This window comes from Bos indicus x Bos taurus, chromosome 14 (assembly GCF_003369695.1).
Source record: "Bos indicus x Bos taurus breed Angus x Brahman F1 hybrid chromosome 14, Bos_hybrid_MaternalHap_v2.0, whole genome shotgun sequence".
NCBI lineage: Eukaryota > Metazoa > Chordata > Mammalia > Artiodactyla > Bovidae > Bos > Bos indicus x Bos taurus.
The window spans coordinates 40089748-40110356 of NC_040089.1; the positions used below are offsets into that span (position 1 = coordinate 40089748).

At 36.4% G+C, this 20609-nt stretch overlaps 1 protein-coding gene across 10 annotated transcripts in view; it reads right to left on the minus strand.

Moving 5' to 3' along the window:
* Positions 1-5842: 5842 nt before the first annotated feature.
* The window catches only part of LOC113904279 (serine/arginine repetitive matrix protein 1-like), a 42004-nt gene continuing 27237 nt past the window's right edge, over positions 5843-20609 (minus strand). For 5 of the 10 annotated variants that reach the window (XR_003514465.1, XR_003514462.1, XR_003514463.1 and 2 more), the window contains 2 exons: positions 14414-14570; positions 5843-7961 (listed from right to left, as the gene is read on the minus strand). The gene's annotated coding sequence lies outside the window, so the exon portion shown is untranslated. The other 5 variants (XR_003514466.1, XR_003514468.1, XR_003514467.1 and 2 more) reach the window with 5 other exon arrangements.

The following is a 20609-nucleotide window of genomic DNA, read 5'->3' on the forward strand; positions in this document are numbered from 1 at the left end:
ACCAGGGAAGCTCGGCTTGGGGCTTCTTCAGTGGTGAAGAATCTGCCTCAAATGCAGGAAACACAGGAGATGCAGGTTCGATCCCTGGGTTGGGAAGATCCTCTGGAGGGGGAAATGGCAACCTGCTCCCGTATTCTTTCCTGGGAAAATCCTATGGACAGAGGAGCCTAGCAGCCTACAGTCCATGGAGCCGAAAAAGAGTCAGACAAGACTGAAGTGACATAGTACGCACACACACACACATATATTATATATGTACACACACAAACATACACACACATATATACAATGTTCTACATGAGATAAATGCAAGGGAAGCTGTTCTAGTAAAACTAAGATACTTAATCACATTAAATGTATTTTACTTTTCATTTTGAAATACATACAATTTTACAAAAAAGTATCAAGAATAGTACCTGGCTCTCATTGTCCTCAGCACACTTCCTTGCTCCTATAAATTACCTGCCCACCCCACCAGCAACACCAGCCAAATCCTCGGCCCCACCCCCTGAGCGCAGGAAAAGCCAAAGGGACCACATTAACTTGTCAATATCATTTGAATTTTCCTGAGGAATGCCAGGAGCTTCCAGATGAGTCTTCTGCTTCAAGACAGGATTGTGCAAGCTCCTTTTCACACATTTCCCCTTTTCTTGTAAATTTCTAAAGGAGAGACCCCATCATAATTTCATACAGATTAGCAACTCTACATTTTTTTCCAAAGGAAGCACCGTCAGGCTTGTGAAGTTTTAAATTTCATTTTTTACAAATTCTATTTCAAGTCTTTCATAATCAGTAACTGTAGCAAACACTTGGAGAAAAAAAAAAGTGAGGGGGAAAATGGGGAAATCAATTTTACCTCCTGCAATTACAGGAAATAAACTCTGTGAAATATTCTCCTTTATTGGATTGGGTCTGAATCATCAAACGAAGGATGTTTTATCTATTTGGCTTATTCATAGAATGTGGTTTATTACATTATATAGTAAACCGGAAGATGCTGGGTGAGTCATTTAACCACTTGTCAAGGTTCATTTAGTACAGGACCACCTCTGTTACTCTATATGTTATCACAGAGACTCAGAAAAAGCAAAATGCACTTTTAGCCATTATCAATATTAGTCACAATTCTTTCTTTTATTATGCGAGGGCCAGATATTTTGTAGAAAAATACAAGAAGCTAGTGACCTAGAAGGTAAATGATTTGCCTAATGTCCTAGAGAGGTTGAGCAGCAGAGGGAGATCAAGGTCTCTAGCTCCTAGTCTGGCACACAAACCAGGGAAACACATTGCTCTCATCAATGCATGTAATTGATGAGATTCCCTATTCCCACTTGCACATAGGCAGACGTTCATTATACACCTTTTTGGGTGAAAAGGGACTTTAAGCCACAGGGCTTTTTTTCTTCCCCTACCATGCAAGAAGGGCATATTTGAATTAATTAAAACACCTCCACATCCAAAGAAAGCTGCCAAGAGTAAGAGGAAAGGACTATCCAGCTTAACATTTTTTTTCTTGAATGGAGAGGAAGGAGACAGAGCATTCAGCTACTCAGAAACTGAATCCTAAATGTAACAAGTCATGTTTGTCCCCAAGTAAAGTCATATGATAAACACATGTGCTTGTAAAACAGCCCACTCCAAACCACGTACTGAAGTGAAAAGAGGGTGGAAGATGTATTTTATTTGATGAGCCATATACAAATCTTAATGTATGTTCACAACCTCATTAAATATATGGCAGCCCCTTTGGAATAAAACAAACATGGTCACAAACTTCCCGAGCCTATTTTGGGAGATAGAACTGCTGGGCAAGTTAAGCTTCAGGCCACAGACCAACTACAAGCCCCACAAGTATGGCTGGATGGATGAATTTCGAAACCCATAGTGGGATTTCCCTGGGGGGCTGGAGGCAGATCAGTGAACTGTTACTCAGAGAATCACCATATTTGTCGATTTCTGACACATCTGAAAAGTTGAAGTTACAATAATGACACTGTTTCTTGTTTTATACCCTAATCTCACCTGTGGTTGAAGATCAGTACAGTAGTATAGGAATTTCCCTGGAGATCCAGTGGTTAAGAATCCACCTTGCAAAGCAGGCGACATGGGTTCAATCCCTGGTGGGGGAGCTAAGATCCCACATGCCATGAAGCAACTAAGCCTGTGCTCCACAGCCACTGAGTCCGTGTACCCAGAGAATCTGTGTGGCCCAACGAAAAATCCCTCATGACACAGCAAAGATCTCATGTGCCACAACTAAGATCCAATGCAGTCAAATCAATCAATCAAAATATACCTTTGTTGGGTTGAAAAAGTAGACTTCAGTCCTGCAGATACACACACACACACACACAGAAAATGTACATATTTTTAAATAGGATATTAATTTGTGACTTATATTATTAATGCCCTAATTTTAAAGTTTCAGAGCAGATTTTCTCCAAGCATCTGAGGAAATCTGTGGTTACAGGAAGGTATTCTTGGAGATGCAAGTCATCTCTTAATTTTTCTCCTTTAGGTTAGGTTTTTGTTCCTCGGATAACCTTTAAAAACTTAGAACAGCATATTCTACATCATCTGGAGTATCCCAAACTGCCATTTGATTTGTGCTTACAAACAAATTGATGCCACATGGTATTTCTAAAGGGAAAAAAAGAAATGACTTTAATATATAAACCATGCATTCACCCCCAAATGAAGGCCAAATGCTGTCATGATTTACTGTACAAAAGAAGTTTTCACAGCAGCTCCCAAAGGGCAAATTGGGGTGAAGTGAATCATCACATAACACATGGTGATGCAGACCTAGCCGTCCCTGCCACAGGGAAGGCTGTAAAGGCAGTCCTTTGTGCCAGGGTCTGGCTTCCACTCCCATAACATGTTTGGACCATACATCAAAGGTAGGGGAATCCAGTGCTGATCACCATCAGCTGGCATCTTGTAGGACATGTTGTGCAGAAGCCTTTTTAGCAGAGCACCTTTCCATGTAACAGGGGCATAAAAGGAACCTAACCTTTAAACCTAGTGCATAATGATGGAAGAGCAAATTGGGGCAGAAAGAGCTAAAGTGAAAGAAATAGCCTTGATAGAGGCTTTGTCATGCAAATTAGGTCTCTCTATTTAAAAAGTCGATGTGTAACTGCTATATTTGAAATGGATAACCAACAAGGACCTACTCTGTAGCACATGGAACTCTGCCCAATGTCATGTGGCAGACTGGATGGGAGGGGAGTTTGGGGGAGAACGGATACATGCGTATATATGGCTGAGTTCCTTCCCTGTTCACCTGAAACTACCATAACATTGTTAATCAGCTATACCCCAATACAAAATAAGTTTTTTTTTACTTTCAATATGTAGCAATTATAGATAGAAAGACTGAGTACTTTTGAAAGCGTGTATCCCGTACTATTCCACTTAGTAAAATCTGAGCAGCCATTGTAAGACAGACTGTAATCGTTTGGCAAAATATGGTCCCTATCCTTAGGGTACTTATATTTTAAGGAAAAAGACAGGCTCTTAAAATAATTTTAGTATAATTGGAGTGCTTCAGGAGAAACAGAAGAGCACTTTTCCAGCCTGATACAAATGAAGGAAGGGCCAGATAATCATGAATCAGGATGGGCTTATATGGATGTGCATCAAAGTGAGAGACAGAAGTGGAGTCACAGATTTCAAGTGATGAAAGGAAGAGTATCAGACCCAGACTCTACAGTAGACACACTGTTCTTCCAAATGAGAGAGAATTTGTCCTTCTGCTAAACACCAACACACATGCTGTTTTCTGTAACATTTCATCTGCTGCATATTCTTGGTGGTTGTTCAGTCACTCAGTCATGTCTGACTCTGCATCTCTACTGGACTGCAGCCCATCAGGCTCCTCTGTCCACGGGATTTCCCAGGCAAGTATGCTGGAGTGGGTTGCCATTTCCTTCTCCACATATTCTTGGTACCTTGTACTTAACTCAGAGTCTGAGCTGCAGTCTTTGCAACTCCTCTTGCTCTTTTTCTTATCAAGTCACAAAGTATACCAATAGTACTTTTTTTTTTTAAGTAGTAACGAATCATTCCAGAAATATTCTAGAAATGCTAGGGTATTTCTAATATCTCAAAGGGCATTGCAAAATCTTAAATATGATTTTCATTCTTTTCAAAATTAAAAAATCAGTTATTTGTATGGGAAAATTATTAATAATCCAAGAATACCCCATTATGTCTTTCAAAGGGAAGGCAGAGTGGTGCCCTCTCAAGATAGCCCAAGGATCAGATCAATTCAGGTTAGAATTGTGCTAAACCTATGAGAGCCATGTGGCTTGGTTACTCTATAGCCCAGACTAGGAAGCATGCATAGGTGCTAAGTTGCTTTGGTTATGTCCGACTTTTTGCGACCTATGGACTGTAGCCCACCAGGCTCCTCTGTCCATGAGGATTCTTCAAGCAAGAATACTAGAGTGGATTGCCATGCTCTTCTCCAGGGGATCTTCCCAACCCAGAGATTGAACCCACATCTCTTATGTCTCCTGCATTGCAGGTGGGTTCTTTACCACTAGCGCCACCTGGCACACTCCCAAGGAGCTGCATTAATGTTTTTTAATGTCTTTCAAAGAATAAACTTGTAAGCATGAAGGTTAATGCAGTGGGAAATGGTAACCCACTCCACTGTTCTTGCCTGGAAAATTGAGGAGCCTGGCAGGCTACAATCCATGGCCCCAAAAGAGTCAGACACAACTGAGCAACTGAGCAATGAAGGTTAAGCAAAGTCTTCTTCGTCTTGCCATTTTGGGGTCAATGCCACACATCAGCTTGGAAAACCAGAACCCAGTGGGTCCAAAGAGTTCCTCATGATTTGGATGCTTACAGCTTTTCAGTGGTAAGCCTACAGATCAAGAAAGCAAGTTGCAGCAAAAAGTGAAGACTTCAAGCTTCAAAGGGAATTCTGAGTAATGGGATCTTGAGCGGGGGGTGCTCTAGAAATCTGACCAAATTCAATAGCTAAATATCTGACATCAAGTTCGAGAAATTGGAAACTGTGAATTGACTTGAATAGTGACTATGCTCCTCAGCCCCACCCACACTCATGGGATTCTACTGGAATTTAGACACAGAGAATACTGAAATAAAAATCCAGAAAAGAAAATAAATATATAACATGAAATGATCCATGCTAATTGAAGTTTATGTCGGTGTTGGGTAAGAATTCTGACTTCCCGAAGGTTATCCAAACCAAATTCTGGACCCTTGGAGAGTGTTCTCCTGTATTTATTGCTCTGTAATTTTACCTGCCATTTCCTAGTGTCCTTTGTGCTTAGGAAATATTTTGTGTATGTCTCTTTTTTGCAGCATAGCTGCTGGTTTCAGTGAAAAATGGATAGTGAGGTATTTATTCACACACAGAGTTTTCCTTTCCTTTTTGCATTCTTTAAAAATAAAACCTTATAGCTTCATCCCCCTAGGTAGTGATAGAAGTCAGGCAGAAATTATTTAAAGGAAAAAAATGAGATTAATATTTTAGTTTGAATGTCAAAAGCAGAGGGAACTTGGGCCGTGTAAAAGGGTCATGAATTCACAGGCAATATTATCTTGTAGTGTTTTTTCTTTATATATAACTGTAAAAAAAAGATTTAAAATCTACTGTTTAATTTGAAATAAATATGTAACTAAAACTAAGTTGTTTTTTGAAAGTTAAAAATTATGCATTAGCTCTTTCCACTTTCTTTGTCTTTTATTCATTTCACCGCTTTCTTGAAATCTCATTCCATAAGCATGTTTTATTAATACTCTATTAATAAGCATTCACTTAAAACATGACTGATTAAAAAGTAGACCTGATTTTAAGTAAGTGTTCTGAAAATGTTTCATTTATTGAATTCATTGAGGTTTAAGTTCTCATTTGTATTGCTAGAGGGTAAATTACAGATACTTAGGCTTGTTTTATCATTGTAATGAAACCAGTACTCATATTTGCAATACTAATTAAAATTCGGCTCTGACCCACATAAATTCAGCTTCTCCACCAAACAGATTATTTTCAAATCTTTATACAAAGATTACAATATATGTGTGTGATAATGAAAATATCTATCTTTAGTGTAACATGATCAAGGTTAAGAGAAAGTAAAAATTAGGTTCAGACTTTTTAATACTGCAGGGTACATTTTTAGTACCCTACAGAGAGAATTAGTCACACGACTCCCATTAACTTTAATGGAACTTGTATGGGCAAACTGTATGCTGAAATTCTTAGGAAGTGAGATGTCAATAGAGTTTACTAGTTTCATTTTTCCTCTTCGGAACTTCAGTTTTGACTACCTTTACTTTCTAACGGTCTAGAGGGAAGACATGTCAATAAAAATGATTAACATAAATGTTTTCCAAGTTTTATAAGACCACATTTTCTCTGCATTAAGCCAGAAGTTAGAAATCTGCAAACAATGCTTCAATAGCATTTGAGTTTCAATTAGCAAGTAAATTTCTCTAAATAAAGAACATAGCTTTCAGACAGGAATATAATAGTATTCTTTGAACATGAATACTGTAGGATTATTTATCCACTAGCACTTACTCATTTTTCACATTCATTTCACATTTTCACATTACAATAGCAAAATCAAAATTTTTAAAGTAATTTCAGTTTAATAAATGTGAAATTAAGTATCTTTGTATTACTACATGTAAGTTCATATTTGAAATGAAATGTATTTGGAATTTTATATATTATTCTTATTAAATTATTTAACACACTTAGGCACTGATGAAAAAGAAACACATGGACAATTAAAAAGCATCCTCATGAGCAGCAAAAGGAACCTAAATGTTCTTTTCAAGCAATATCTTTACACGATTATGGATTCAATCTCCTGACAACGTGGTGAAGTTATGATCAGCTAGCAAACCCACTCAAAAGACTTTAGTATAATATTAAATTTATATTTGCCATACAAAATAAAAGAGACAAATGAAGATTTCTTAATGTCCACTTATTCAAAATGTTCATAGCACTATAAAATCTGGAAACAACTAGATATCTCTCAACTCTCTCTTTCCTCCTCAAATAGATCTATCTGTATTTAGAATTTTCTAGAAATTCACCATTTAAAGCATTAACATTAAAAAGTTTTTAAGAGAACCCTCACTGTAAGCTGTAAGAATCTTTTTTTTTTTAACTCTATTTGGGTATCCAAATGACAAAAAATGGATTTATCAGACCAAAATAACCTTGCTTAATCAGGGAAAAAAAGCAGACATTAATGAAAGCACAGATAACTAACACATAAATAATTTCATCTTGGATTCAAGTTTCAGAATAAAAAAAAAAAGATCTGTCAAATGCAATCTGTTACATAAGTGAAGTTTCCTGTAAAAATATGACTTGGTTTTCATACAAACCCTTGAACATGCATGCCATCAGTGACCATTAGTGCCACAAGAAACATTAGCCATCCAGTCTACTTCATCATTTTAAAGGTAAAGAAATTGATCCTGCAAGAGGTAAATGATCATCGTAAGGCCTCTCAACCACTTTGTTGCACGGAAAACTAGAATCCAAATATCGATTCCTCATGCATTCATTGAGCAAGTTTTTATTGAGTATCTACCATGGTCTTACACAGTTGTAGGAAATGGATTCAAGTGATGAAAAGAACATACAAGATCCTAGCCATCATGGATCCAATATTCTAAATAGGGAGATAAAACAAAGAAGGAAATAAAGAAAAAAGACAATTTCAGATTGTGGATCATATGCAAAAAGACTTGGCATGACTTTTACCAACTGAGACTGCAGCTATTCGCTAGGATTTCTCTTCTCAACTCCTTTGATCTCTCCTTATAGTTAAAACAAACAAAGGGAATTCCCTGGCAGTCCAGTAGTCAAGACTATGCACTTTCACTGCAGAGGGCGAGAGTTCAGTCCTTGGTCCAGTCCAGTTTCTGCTTGGGGAACTAGGATCTCACAGGCTGTGCTATATGGCCAAAAGAAAAAAAAAGTAAAGAGCGATTTATCAGTAGCTCTGCCTTTTAACCATCCCTCATTAGTCAATTCCCTCAAAAGGCATCCACATATCCATAAAACACATCAATATTTGCCTTGCTTCATTCCATTCATATAATGTGTTCATGAAATAGCAAAGATGTTCACTTTCACTGGAGTTTTTAAGTATCTGAATTGCAGTTTTTGGTCTTTTGAGTTTGTCCCTATGTCATAGGAGAAGTTCAAAGACTGAAAACCCAAGACCAGGTGATAAAAATACTTTCAGAAAATGTGTGTAGTTAAGGATTCTCTTGCAGATCAAAATAGCTATCCCTTCATGGTTATTTCTCACTCCATGTGATTTTTCTGTGTAGAGAACAAAAGAGAATTTGAAAGATGAGGCGGGGTATGAATCTGGCTGCTTGTAATTCTAATAAATTACACTGACTGTCTTGTCTTCAATGTCAGATAGTAAAACTGTTTCCCCTAACTAGCAAAAGGGATGCTCAGTGCTTTTGCCTTTCACTTTTTCTTAATGCATAATTTATGTATGGCCCATTTATTAATAACCATGAAGTGTTGTACCTAGAAACTTGCTCACAAAAGAACAGAATATATGGAATCAAAATGAACATTTCATAAGGCAGATAGTATTTTTATACTAAAAAAAATCTTGCCCTAGTTAATTCTTTCTGAGAAGGTTGGATAAAATCCAACAGATATTACTCAATTATTATTATAGTCATACTTAACATATTAAACAAGAATTTTAACTATTTTCTGATAAATCTCAAGGGAAATAAAATATTTTTATCATGACATTTCCTCCCAGGGCTTCCTGGTGGCTCAGTGGTAAAGAATCCACCTGCCAATGCGGGAGACACAGGTTCGATCCCTGGGTCAGGAAGATCCCCTTGGAGAAGGAAATAGCAACCCACTCCAATTTCCTCCAGACTGAGAAACTCACGGACAGAGGAGCTTGGTGGGCTACAGTCCATGGGGTTGCAAAGAGTTGGACAGGACTTAGCAACTATATAACAGCAAAATTCTACCTAGAATAGAAAATATTTCAATAAAGGACCATTTCTGTGCATTCCTTCAAGGCAGACAAACTTTATCATTCACCTGGCATTTATTTTCCTTGCCTAACATGAATGACACATCATATTGTAATTATAATAAAATCTATAACAGCTAATATTATGAAGTATAATAATTAATATTTGTGAGGTGACAATATTATAAGTTAGGTAGTATTATCATTTCATGTTATCAATGAGGAGAGATTAAATATTTTGCCCAATGTCACTCAGTGGATGAGAGAAAGAACCGAGGATTTGAACTCAAGCATCTAAATCTTAAGCTTATCTTCTTAATCATTATTTTTACTACTTCCCATGACCTGTTTAGAGTAGACATTCAAAAATGCATTAAAATTAAGTTGAAATCTCAATAGATATGGCCTTTTTGATATAAGCCATTAAGAAAAGTAAAGTGTCTAAATAAATATCTAGTTCATTGAATAATGCTATGTATGCCAAATATTCTAGACCTTGTAGAAGTTTAGAACTGAAAAGGATTTTATTGATCATTCCAGTCGAAGCCTCTCCATTTTTATGTGTGAATTCAGTCCCTTATGGGTCCAGAGGGGTATAACAGGTTACTGAATGGTGTACAAGGCCAAATTTCCTAATTTACAGGCAAGAATATTTGAAATGGGCTTTCCAGGTGGCACTAATGGGAAAGAATCTGCCTGTCAATGAAGGAAGTGCAAGAGGTTCAATCCCTGGGTTGGGAAGATCCCCTGGAGTAGGCAATAGCAACCTGTTCCAGTATTCTTGCCTGGAAAATTCCATAGACAGAAGAGTCTGGTGGGCTATCGTTCATGGGCCTGCAAAGAGTTGGATACAACTGACCACAAACACAATATATGAACTACACCCTACTGTTTTTATTTTTGTTCATGTATTTATTTGCAAATTAATTGCTCATACCTAGATTATTAGCTTTACATAGTAAAGCTATGTATGGCAGACAGACTCAAAGCGTCTGATATTGGAGTGGGCTGCCATGCCCTCTTCCATGAAATCTTCCTGACCCAAGGATTGAACCTGTGTCTCTTACATTGGCAGGCATGTTCTTTACCACTGGTACCACCTAGGAAGCCCCCAATTACCTCTACCTCTTGATGTCCATGGCCTTGTCGGACTCCTTTTCCTTGAGTATGGATGAGATGTGTGACTTGCTATTAATCAATAGAATATAACAAAGGTGAAGAAATATGCATAATTGCATGTATGTGATTATGCTTGTACGATCACAGATCCCATTTTGCAGGAGTCTCTCTTGGTCTTTCTGGCTTTGATGAAACAAGCAGTCGTGTTGGAAGGTTCATGTGGTAAGAAATTGACAGTGGCTTCTAGGAATTGAGAGAAGCTTGCAACCAATAACCTGCAAGGACATCCAACTGTCAGCCAGTAGGAAAATGAGGCCCTTGGTCCTACGACCACAGGACATGAATTATGGCAGTGACCAAAACTAAGTGAATTTGCAAATGGATCCTTCCCTGGTTGAATATTTAGATGAGAACTCCATCTTGAATAAAGCCTTGTTTTTAGAGAACACAACTAATCTGTGTTTAGACTCCTGATGCACAGAAATTTTCAGGTAACAAATACCTATTGTTTTAAGCCACTACTTTAAGGCAATTTCTTACGCAACAATAAAAATTAACATACATAGTCACCCTTTTAATGACAAGTCCATGACACTAAATTTAGAAGTTTAAGTAAGGTTTAGTTACTTTTTATGTAATAGGAGGACTCCAATATATCTGTTAAATAAAAGAATGATAAAATATCTTTAGTATAACATCAACAAGGAAGAAGTGACACATGATTATGTATTAATACGATTGCAACTTTAAAAAAAAGTTTATTGCCTGACAATTCCACTTATTTTATTTGTGTGTATATAGAGATAGTGTTGCAGTCAAAAATAGCTTTGGTTGGAATCTCAAGTTTAGAAAAGAAGTTACTTCTCTAGAAATTTTCTTTTTGCATGTGATTTTAATTTTTTTTTAATTTGTGGATAATTGCTTTAAAATGTTGTGGTGGTTTCTGCATTACAATAATATGAATCAGTCATAATTATATATATCCCCTCCCTCCCTTCTCACATCTCACCCCTCTAGGTCATCACAGAGAACCAGGCTGGCCTCCCTGTGTTATTTAGCAACTTCCCACTAGTTATCTATTTTACACATGATAGTGTATATATGTCAATGCCACTCTCTCAGTTAGTCCTACCCTCTCCTTCCCTAATGTTTGTTCTCTACCTATGTGGTATGTATGATGCTATTATAGTTCCTCTTGTTACTTCAGGATTGATGCTGTAAAGATTTCATCTGTTGGCTTTTTAACAATCATTTCTGTGTTTAAGTTCATTAAAAGAACTGCTTTTGACTATGTTTTCCTTTTTAAAAACTCTAAATCACGCTTGAATGCATGTACTTTATCTCAGTTATTCAGGCATTCTATAATGCCTAGTAATAAGTCACCAACCAGCTATGAAAAACACATATATAGATTTGAGTGTTTATAAAAATGCTAGCTTATTTTTTAAAACTATTTATTTTTTAATTGAAGGATAATTGCTATACAGAATTTTGTTGCTTTCTGTCAAACATCAACAAGAATCAGCCATTTAATGTGACTATCTGTAAAACTAAGATAAAATGGCACCATTTCCACAGTTACTATTTGACCATAATGTTACTAGGATTATAGCAAATGAAGTTAAATACAGTGGCCATTAAAACAATCCTGAACTTAAAAAGCCTTCGTTTTATACACTTAAAATTTTCAGGTTATTTTGCTTTCAAACATATAACATGGCTAATAAAAATAAAAAAGTATCTCACCTATATTAAGTAAATTTAAAATCACCCAGTTTGCATCATTTTGTAGATAAAGATATTGAAGTTCAGAGAGAGACCAAAACTGATGAGTGACAGAAAAGCACTGGAAATTTCTTCTCCTAAATCGAATGAGAACATGTGTGTGTGTGTGTGTGTGTGTGTGTGTGTGTGTGCGCACACTCAGTCACTAAGTCATGTCTGACTCGTTGCAATCCCATGGACTGTAGCCCGCCAGGCTCCTCTGTCCATGGGACTTTTTAGGCAAGAAGACTGTAGTGGTTGCCATGAGCAGGGACCTCTAATTTCTTATATACTTTTCAAAATTAGTAACTAAAACAGCCACAAAAGTAGAATATACCAATTATGTGTCCCTGTCTTCTCTTAGAGTACAAGGACCTAAATATAGAAACCTTAACTTCTACATATAGATTTATGCTTTCAGATGCATTCTGAGTACCAGGAAATATACAAGAAAAATACAAGAGACTCTTAAGCAACAATTTCCCAAAAGAAAAGAAGTGTCTTAAGAAATCATGGTTGTGGAGCAACAGGAATATCGTGTCAACATAATGAATAATTTTGAAAAGAGATAAACTTTATTATTCACTGATAAATAGTGGGATTCACTGTATTTGCTGAATCTGAATTGTTGCTTTCTGTGCTTTTGAAAGAAGCTATCTAATTGTCATTCATTGTTCTAAACACATACAATGAAATTTGAAAAAAATTAGAAATTGAAAAATAAAAACTGATTACAGATTATTGATAATGCATGAAAGACACTCAGAATTACTTATGAATATGATAAATTATGTATCAACCTAGCAATTCAGAATATCTCTAAAAGTTACATGTTCTGTATTAGATGAACTATGATAACTTAAAATAATTTTAGAAAGTCCAAAATAACCAAACACTGTCAAACTTTTATGTTCACTCACATTTAAAACTATAAACCTGTACCTTTTGGGGGATTTTTTAACCTATTTCAAAACACAATATTTTGTTTTTCTTATTCTACTTAGAGGCAAAAGACCAAAAGTAGATAGAAAAAAATATGTTTTTTCAACTTTTGGAATACAAAAGCAATTAGGAAAACTGAAAATATTTCACTCTTACAAATAGTACTTGAAAAGAAGACCTCTTGAGCCAATCTGTTTCAGAGGTAAACACTGGGGCATAAGTTAAAATAGAGAAGTTTTTAAATTGAACAACTTATGGGCTCTTAGCAACTTTTCTTTGTTGGAGTGTGTGAACTTTGGAACTCTTTTAGAAGCACATGGTTTTCATATTCAGTATGCCTGCATGCATATATATGTATAGATAATTGCTATGCCTTGTACCAAGGATATGAGCTGTGTAAAATTACTGTAGGAAGTTGTAAATGATGTATGAAATGAGAAATCTTTGCCCACTGGCAGTACATAGATAGAACAGAGATAGTGACGCACAATCTCTTCTCTGTCATTTGTCATAGTATTCATCTTATAAAAGGCAGAACCTATCAATAAACTTGAGTGTCAAACATGCATGCTAAACAATGTATTGTATTTTTCCTTCTTCAGGTCTTACCTCTTTCTTGAAAACCAGTTTACAAAAACCTCTGAGCCCAAAGAAAATGTAAGGAACTTCTATGTTAATGATTTCAATTATCCATCTAAAGCACTACAGGCAGAAATTCTAAATCTCACTCTGCGGTTTACCTTTTTTAACCTTATACGCAATGATGTTGAGTTTTCAGACTTGCCATCCAAAGTAAACCTTTCTGTAAGGACATATAAAGAGGCTATATCTACAATATCTAACATGCAACCATTTAGCATTTCAGAGAGCAGTACTGATATTTTCATCTTGCCTCCCAATGCTTGAAAGACAAGATTTCACCCTTCCGTTGACTAGAAGAAGCAAACGGAAGCAGCATCTTTCTATGAAATCAGTTTCATATAAAGTTCTTGTGGCTGACTTCATCTCACTGACGAATCCCCAAATCAAATATTTGACCAAACAATTGTGACAATTAAACTTATACAGATTCAATGCCATCTTGTCAAAAAATATGCTTGTACCAGGAAAATTGAAATTTACTTTAAAAAGACCATTATAAGTTGTCACTTTTAGATTACAGAATTTAAATCTAGAAATTAAAATAAACAGCAAAGGATCCAAGGCTCCATCTATATATGAATTTAAAACCAACATGATCAATTAAGTTCAAAAAACACATGAAAGCATAAGCTAAACTATCTTTCTTTTCTTCAAGGAGTTGACAGCTTACTAATGTAAAGCTCAAAGGATGAGAGGTGTTTTTCCATGACACCTGAATTTTATTTTTTATGAACACAGGAACACAGGAAGAAATTTAAATATTCATGCAATTGCCTCTTCCTCAAATGTTACTGTGTTCCCTCATGTACCATTTATGGTTTCATTTAAAACAAACAAAGAATATGCTTAGGCATTTGACTTTTTTACAGTATGTTATTTGATAATTCTTTCTGAAAATTGTAAAACAAATATTTCCTTACCAAGAGTTCATCTCTTCTTGGAATCACAACTGATTTTTCTTTTGCTTGATGGAGTTAGAAGTAAAATATCTGATTTTATTTCCCATCAGCCGATCTCATAGATGAATGTATTTCATTTTGCATATGAGTCACATAAAAATGATGTTATCATTTTTTGCTGTGAATAAAGTCAAAGAGCATAAGACAAAACAGTATCTACATTTGGTTTATTTTTTGAAGTAGAATGTAAATATTGTCTTATTACAACAAACACATAAAGAGTAGAAATTAAATATAAATCCTCAGTCTCAAAAAAAACCTGTCAAATGTTGATCCATTATTTAGATTATATTTAGAACCCATGCATTTCCACCACCACCTTTAAGGTTAATGTACTTATTGTACTAACGTTTCTTTTGTACTCTCTTTCTCTTCCTTTCATTGCAATTGTCCCATTTTGGTTGGTGGGACAATTGTCACTCAGTTGCTACTACCTATTCAGCTCCTTGCCCAGGATTCAGTTCTTGTTACTTTCAACTGTTGTTTAGTCGATAAATCATATCCAACTCTTTTGTGACTCCATGGACCACAGCCCGCCAGGCTCCCCTGTCCATGCCATCTTGCAGGCAAAGATATGGGAGTGGGTTGCCATTTCCTTCTCCAGGAGATCTTCCTGTCCCAGGGACTGAACCCTCATCTCCTGCACTGGTGGACGGATTCATGACCGCTGAGCCACCAGGGAAGCCCTGTTACACTCATTAGCTTATAACAAATCTCAGTTTCTCTATTCTCCTCCTTTCCTCTTTTCAAGTATGGATAAATATTGAAACTGTGGAGCCAGCATATTAACAACTGACTGCTGTCCAATTCCTCACTTGTGACATTTTCATTTTACATGGTTTAGGTGATCAAAAACATAAAATCTGGGAACATTCAGAGAGTACCACCTGGATGGACAATTAAGGAAACACTTGTTCACATCCATACGTCAGATCATTATCCCCACCGCCCACACAGAGATGCTGTCAAGTAGCATCAGCAACCACTTATTTTGTTTCTCAGGACAAATAAACCATCCCCACTCCACCCACGCCCAACTGACAGCACAACAGTGGGATTAATTTAAATGAGTAAAATAGGAAAAAGTCTGAAGGCAAGAAAAACAGGGCCTCTTCTAATATTGATCAGTTCCTCCGGGTTAAAGCAATCAGTAAAATCAGTCCAGTATGATCCTATTTACTCGCTCAGTCGTGTCCAACTCTTTGCAACCCCATGGATCGTAGCCTCCCAAGCTCCTCTGTGCATGGGATTTTCCAGGCAATAGTACTGGAGTGGATTGCCATTTCCTTCTCCAGGGGATCTTCCTGACCCAGGGATCAAACCCAGGTCTCCCACATTGTAGATAGACGCTTTACCATCTGAGCCACCAGGGAAGTCTATTTACTCTTAGTTAGGGGTAAGTATTCCAAACTAACTGTAGGAGTTGTACCATTGGATTATATGTTTCTGTTTTTTAATTTCTCTTCGTGTGTATACAATAATGTTGAAATCTGCACAGAACTTCATACAACTTACAACACAACCATGTGGATCTCCTATCAGGAAATATTCATATGAGCTTCAATTGACTCAATCCACTTGAAACATTTAAACCCACATGGTGAGGATGAGACTTGAGGATAAGTCAATAATTTGATGGCTCAGATGATAAAGTATCTGCCTGCAATGCAGGAGATCCAGTTTCGATCCCTGGGTGGGGAAGATCCCCTGGAGAAAGAAATGGCTACCCACTCCAGTATTCTTGCCTGGAGAATTCCATGGACAGAGAAGCCTGGAGGGCTGCAGTCTATGGGGTCGCAACGAGTCAGACAAAACTGAGCGACTAACACTTCCACTTTCAAAAATTTCATCACCAATAAATATCTCAGTAAAAATTATGCAGGTTACCTTTTGTTAATCAGAAGGACAGAAACTGTCTCTCAGGTCCTTTCCTTGGTTCAAAGTATATTTCTGTTCTCCCACTGCCTACCTCCCATTTTTTTCTGGTAGTTGTACTTCTTGCTAATCATTTTTCCTGATAACTCTCTAGAAAGATTTACTGAGTTAATCTCTAAATTTGACACCAGAGTTAGTTTGCATCAAAAGAGCTACATTTGTTAAAGGTAGAAAGACCACTTAATTTAACCAGTGATACTATAAGCATGAAGTTGCTGTTTATTTACTCAAGCCAGACATCCTTCACAGCTAGCCTTCTTCTGTGGGTAGAACTCTTTTTCCACATTCCAGTAACTCCTGGCTCCCCTTGCTCTTTTTGGGCTAAGTAACAGCTCCCTGCTTCTCAGTTTCTGTTAGTCCTGTTCATTTGTAAATAAATTCTTCAGTCAGTCTCATCAATTGTCTCATTGAACATGCTATCTTATTTTCCAATAGATCAAATCTCCAACTGTGTGCCAGAATTCCGTCTTTCCTATATACTGTTTTGTTGAACCTTATGTTGATAACATAATCCATATTTTATACATAAAGAAACAAAGACTCAGAATGTTTAATAAACTTTCCAGGCACTCAACTAATACATAAGATAGCCAAAAATTAAATCATAGTCTCTTACTCAAAGTCTAGTGTTCTTTCCCCTGCTGTTCAGCTTTCTTCTCCTCCCTCCTTAATGCGTGCCCTTGATAACATCCACTGGGGGTTATCCACTGAGGGCCTTCAGCCCACTGTAATGTATTGAAACTGTATCCAGCTAAGTTCATAGGCACATAGAAAAAACCTGTGTGTGTCTGACTAATAGTCATTTTGGCCAAGAATAGCTACTGAGCATTAATAAAGGGTCAAATTTTTCACTATTACTATCAACTCTGAATCTAAGGACTGCCTCCTTATGGGTCTTTGCAAGGATTAAAATTAGAATTCTTTTGCCTCTCCTTGACAACACATTAAATAAAAAAGGATGGCAAATGGATAGACAGACAACACCAGATAAGATAGCAGACTATTAACAGATCGGGGGCGGGGGCGATGGTTAAGAGACAACTGATTGAGATCTAGGTGTTGACCATGGAGAGAACATCCAGTTCATTCACAGCTCAGTGAATCGGTCAGTTGGCAATGCCAGCAGGTGGAATCTAAATAAGGGAATGCAGATTCTAAGGTTTCATGGTGCTGTAGGGGTCATCTGGGAAGTGGTCTATGCACAACAAAACTGCAAGTTCTTAGGGATATGGGGAAAAAATAGTACTAGTAAAAATTAGGTGACAATCCAGAATAATCCGTACTCTTTAGATTTGTTTGGGAGAGTAATTAAAATGGCTCAGGTGATGAAGAATCTGTCTGCAAGGCAGGAGACCTGGATTCCATCTCTGGGTCGGGAAGACCCCTGGAGAAGGGAATGGCAACCCACTCCGGTATTCTTGCCTGGAGAATTCCATGGACAGAGAAGCCTGGTGGGCTACAGTCCATGGGGTCGAAAGAGTTGGACACGACTGAGCAACTAGCACTTTCACTTTCTTCATATAATATATGCAACTTGGTGCAAAGTATATGGGTGGCATATGAAAGATAAGGGGAAAGATGCTAATAACTATGGATCTGATAAGATGGTCTCAAAAGGTAGGTTGGAGCTAAGATATAGGCCAGTGAATAGCAGAGATCTTAACTGGAAGTAAAAAAAAACCTGGAAATCAGGCATGAACCAGTATCATGGCTCAAATATAAGCACCTATAGGAGAAGGCAATGGCACCCCACTCCAGTACTCTTGCCTGGAAAATCCCATGGACCGAGGATCCTGGAGGGCTGCAGTCCATGGGGTCGCTAAGAGTCGGACACGACTGAGCAACTTCACTTTGACTTTTCACTTTCATGCATTGGAGAAGGAAATGGCAACCTACTCCAGTGTTCTTGCCTGGAGAATCCCAGGGACGGGAGCCTGGTAGGCTGCCGTCTCTGGGGTCGCACAGAGTCGGACACGGCTGAAGCGACTTAGCAGCAGCAGCAGCAGCAGCCTACAAACGCTTGTGTTCCTACAAAATTGCAACAGAAAATGATACGGGCTAACAACCCTTCCCAGACCTCTCTCTACAGGCACTCTGGTTCCTCTGATAGTCAAACTTCTAAACTCATGATTCAAATTAGACTTGTTTTTTCCACAATTGACCTGTGATCCAGATTTATTGTTCCTTTTTTATAAAAACCCTTATTCTGAAATTTCAGGCCTTAGAAAATCTATGTCATAATTGTTCAGGAGATAAGGACTTTTATGTTTAATGCTTTCTCCTCGAGATGTTTGTTAATCTAAGTAATCTTTAATTGGTTAAGTATTTTAATGTTTTCAGGAAGTACTCCCATGAGTTGTGGAATATTCATTGGTAACCATTAACAACACAAAGAAGGTAAGTTTTGTTCTGTTTGTAGAGGACAATTGCTTCTTACAAACTTTTAAGGAAAAAGGAAAAGATAACAGAAGTTTGAAGATTGTGCTTCCATTCATGCTTCTGTAGGAATTATTAGTCTCTCATGTCAGAAGGAGTCAGAAAATTCAATTGAGTTCAGATAAACTATTGTTCATAATTATTTATTTAATTTTCTAAATTAATTTGTACATTTAATAGAATTCTCAATCCTAAATAACCTCAAATAGATCTTTTTCTTAGAACATGACAGAAATTGATAGCAAGATTAATCTAGAAAAGAGGCAAGAATATTTTAAAATGTATGAAGAAGAGAGTAAGTATATACAAACATATAAACTATTACAATTCATCAAGATTAAAGCAAGGTTTAAAATATTTTTAAAATGTTAAAAAGATTAAATCAAGGCTAATTAAAATACAATTCCATTTGAGATAGGTGTACAAACTTCTATACAATATACAAACTAAAAAAATTAAATAATACTAACATACATTTTCATATACATATTCTATATATTTATATGTATGTGAATATAAATATATACATATATAATTATAGGAAGTTTCATTAAATATGTAAATAAGGGTGTTGGGATCATTTATTAGCATTCAGAAAAAAATGTAGGCCAATACAACAAACAAAATCTGTAAATGCTAACTTAAAATGTTCAGTTAAAAACTATAGGAAATTAGTCAAGCAATTACAAAACTACCAAACATAATTTAATATTTATAAACTCTGAAGGACCAAAATTTTTTAATGTGATATTATAAATAAAATCACAATGGACTATATTAACAAATTTGACCATTTAAAACTGCTGCTGCTACTGCTGCTGCTAAGTCACTTCAGTCCTGTCCGACTCTGTGCAACCCCATAGACGGCAGCCCACCAGGCTCCCGTCCCTGGGATTCTCCAGGCAAGAACACTGGAGTGGGTTGCCATTTCCTCCTCCAATGCATGAAAGTGAAAAGTGAAAGTGACGTCGCTCAGTCCTGTCCAACTCTTAGCGACCCCATGGACTACAGCCTACCAGGCTCCTCCGTCCATGGGATTTTCCAGGCAAGAGTACTGGAGTGGGTTGCCATTGCCTTCTGAAGAGTAACAGTTTAAAATTTTTTTAAATGCAGAGAACAGGGAATATTTATAGCAAGTGTTAATATAATATAAAACATTCTTATAAAGGGAAAAAATAAGAAATATAGACAAATGATATTGTTTGTAATTCAGACAAAAGTAAATACCTTTTAGAAATTAAAAATTAAAGAAAAATAATCATGATATATTCTAACCAAAGAAATTCAAACTAAAATAGCAGTGAGATATTTTTACTTATTAAAGCAGGGGATTTTTTAAAAGCTTATTTTGGCTTAATGTTAGTATTATTCATATTCTTGGTACCTTTTTAAGTTGATAAAAATCAACCAGAAAAAACAGATATACCTTTCAAAACTTTAAATCATTTACTTTTGATTGAAAATCAGATCACTTGAAACTTTAAGCATATGGGTGTTCTCTGATTCTAAAAAAATGCATAGTCTTTAGAGAAAAACTTTAAAAAAGCAAAGAATAAAAAGAAAAAGCATTACTAATTACCTATAACCCCATATACAAAATTAACCATAATAATTGTTTGATAAAATTTCCTTGATAGTTTCATACATATACAAAGTTGAGCTCTTAATATATCTATGTGTACATGTAATTCAGTTTTTGCTTTGCTTTTTCATTTTAGAATTATTAAAGACTGTTGGCAAGAATCATTTTACTATTGCATAATCCTCTATTGTACTTCCATGAAAA